The sequence below is a fragment of the Lygodium microphyllum genome, chromosome 3 (assembly GCF_053477565.2).
Source record: "Lygodium microphyllum isolate KBCC chromosome 3, Lygodium_microphyllum_v1.1.10, whole genome shotgun sequence".
NCBI classification, from domain to species: Eukaryota; Viridiplantae; Streptophyta; class Polypodiopsida; order Schizaeales; family Lygodiaceae; genus Lygodium; species Lygodium microphyllum.
Genome location: NC_141137.1, coordinates 88,960,533 through 88,964,205, shown reverse-complemented (window position 1 = coordinate 88,964,205; position 3,673 = coordinate 88,960,533).

Genomic DNA, 3,673 nt, shown 5'->3' with positions numbered 1-3,673 from the left:
GTGAATTGCAAGAAGAAGTGTATATGGAGCAGCTAGCAGGTTATGAGGTTTTAGAGCATCCCACATATGTGTGCAGGTTAGAGAAGGTGCTCTATGGGCTGAAGCAAGCACCTAGAGCATGGTCTGACAAGATTGGAGAGTATCTTGTCAATATTGGATTTTGTATTTTTGATGCTAATCACTCACTTTATGTGAGAAAGGGAGATGCAGGTTTGGTCATCATAGTCATATTAAAATACGCAGAAGCTATGGAGGATGGAAGATGAAGACAAGAATCATGTTGACATAGACAAGGAGAGACCAACTATTACACAAGTGAATTAGGTTCCAAGATGGAAGCTTGGACTCATAAACACAATCTTGTGTAGGACTGACAAGTACAAGACTGACACTAACTGATAAAGAAAAGCATCATCATGTATTCATTCATCTATCAAAAGTGGTAGTCAAGTACAATGCTTTATATTTGTTGGATTGGTACAGTTTTCCCTTTCTGTGCATATGGGATTCCTGCAGCCTGCATGTCTTCATCCCAAACTGCCTCATACAAAGAGGCTACATTAGGTGTGATTGCTAATATCTCAACACCCCTCCTCATCACAACCAGAAAGTACAAAGTGTGTAGAGGCTTTACTGAAAGTAACACCTACAAACTGTGGGCACACCATAAACATGGCAAAACACCAGAGGCTGTTGCAGAAAGGCTAAGTGTGGGTACCACAAACATTATGAACATCCAGAGGCTGTAGTAGGGGCCTTACAGAGGCTGTAGTACAAGGCTATATGAGGAGTTTTACAAGCTTATGATAAAGACATTTGGGCTAGACATTACAAGGCTAAAAAAGTCAGTAAAAAATAGGATCAAGGACCGTGAAGCCCTTGCAATTTTTAGCATTTATTTTGACATAGATCTTCGATTCATTGCAATTCTTATTGTCTAGCTTCTTGTAATTATACTTCACTTTGTTTGCTACTTCAAAGTCTTCATGATTTTTTTGCTTCTTCTTCTTATTCTTGTTCTTTTGGTCCTCTTGATCTGCTTCTTCATTGACTTTGCTTGCAATAGTTGCATTAGTCTTTATGTCCATGTCCCCCTCAAGGAAAGGTATCATTGTCTTTGAGGCAGTAGAAATTTCTTCAAAATATTCAAATAAATTCATCTATTGCTCTTCAAAACAAGCAAATCCATCCATCCCTGCAAGTGGAATAACCAAGCCTTCCATGTAGTTGAATTGAGCAACAAAAAAAATGTTACTCTTCATGAGAAGCATCTTCATAAAAGACTTGATTTTGGTCATTCCCATGATGGAAATCAGCTTCAAATGGCTGAGAATAACCAACAATGAGTTTTTGTATGTATCAAAAGGCACAAGCAATGGTAGTGAAGTATCAAAAGATACTAGTTTGAAATTTGATGTTTGTTGCTTGAGTTTGACTTGATGATCTTCAAAAACTCTTCATAGCTTCCCCTCCTTGATGATTTGATGGTTGAATACTTGCTGAAAACTTCAAATTATAGTGGCCTTAGCTTGGTTTAAGTGGCAGGAGAGAGAAAATGAAGGAAAAATGAGCTTGAAGGTAAGTGGCTATAGCTGTCCTGTCGAAATAGGGACCAGCCAGACGACTGGTAAATGAGCTCCCACGAGCTCCACAGGTTGAATCTGCTCAAACCCTTTAAGACAGAGGACCCTCACTAATGGATCTAACTCCCCTAAGAGGGTTTATACTCATTTCTTCCGAGTTGAGAGATCTAAGCCTTTAAAGTGGTCGCTATCAAAATTGTGCCCAAATTTGGGAAAATGCAAATGCCAGGCATGGTGTGCATTAATCTCTTTGATTTTTGTGCCAACAAGTTGCATCTTGACCTGAAGAACAATCTTGAGAAGAAAGCTTGAAGAGATATGGCCTGGTTGATGAGATATGGCTGCTCCAACAGAGGTAGGTAGGTGCTATCCATAGACACAATTATGGCAACGACTCTCAAAAGAGGCAATGTTGAAGCTCTAGTTGCCCAATCTCAATGATTGAGGTGCCAATGAGGAGATTTGGAAGTAGAGAAACACTTCTCTAGAAGGAAGGTTAGAGAGATTTGGCATGTGGTGAGAGAGATATGAAAGCTTCAAGCTGACAAGGTACTGCTGTCTATGGTTGCCATGGAAGCTTAATTGAAGGTAGGAATGCAAATGAAGTTGGAGATAGGGTCCAATACTCAAACTAAGCTGAGCTGAGATGAAAAGGAGCTGAGAGGAGTAAAAGGAGAGTTGGGTCATGCTCATCTAAGCTCTGATACCATGTTAAAATATGCGGATCTAGAGCATGGCAAGAGCTATGGAGGATAGAAGATAAAGACAAGAATCATGTTGACATAGACAAGGAGAGACCAACTGTTACACAAGTGAATTAGGTTCCAAGATGGAAGCTTGGACTTATAAACACAATCTTGTGTAGGACTGACAAGTACAAGACTGACACTAACTAATAAAGAAAAGTATCATCATGTATTCATTCATCTACCAAAAGTGGTAGTCAAGTACAATGCTTTATAGTTGTTGGATGGGTACAGTTTTCCCTTACTGTGCATATGGGATTCCTGCAGCCTGCATGTCTTCATCCCAAACTGCCTCATACAAAGAGGCTACATTAGGTCTGATTGCTAATATCTCAACAAGTCATCTATGTGGATGACTTGATTATTACAGGTGACAGTGACAATGGGATTGCTGAAGTTAAGGACTTCTTGAAGAAGAAGTTTGAGATGAAAGATTTGGGTGAGCTGAGATACTTTCTTGGTATTGAGGTGATTAGATGCGATGATGGTATATGGCTATCCCAAAGGTAGTATGGCTTGGGTATGTTATCTAAGTATGGTATGATAGCATGTAAGCCTCTTTCAGTACCATTGGAGAAAAATGTGAAGTTGAGTGCTGACGTTGGGGATGAGATAGAAGACCCTACTATGTTCAACAAGATAGTAAGGAGTTTGATTTACATGACTATCACAAGGCAAGACTTGAGCTATGTTGTTGGCCTTGTCAGTTAGTTTATGCAGATGCCTAGAAAGCCTCATTTGGATGCAGTTAGACGTATATTGAGATATGTGAAATCCACTTTACATTATGGAATTTTTTATGAGGTACGTAAGGACGTATAGGTCTTTGGATACACAGATGCAGATTGGGCTAGTAGCATGTCAAACAAAAGATCTACTAGTGGATTCATGTTTTCCCTTGGTAGTGCAGCAGTTATATGGAGCATCAAAAAGCAACCTACAATTGCTTTATCAAATACAAAGGCTGAGTATAGAGCTATTGCTATGGTAGCATGTTAGATGGTATGGCTGTAAAAGTTATTAGGTGATTTGGATGTGCAAGGAGATGGTCCAGTTGTCATTCATTGTGACAACATGAGCAACATACAGTTAGCTAGGAATCCAATGTTCCATGCTAGGACAAAACACATTGAGGTGCACTACCACTTTGTAAGAGAGAAGGTAATTGCAAGAGAGATTAACTTGGTATATGTCAGCACACATGATCAGATAGCTAATATTTTCACAAAGGCATTGGGTGTAGAGAAGCTTCAAAAGTTTCAAAGCTTTTACTTGGAATTGCAGAGATAGAGTTGAGCTTGAGGGGGAGTGTTGAGATGGCAAGCTCAACACGTGTAGACATTG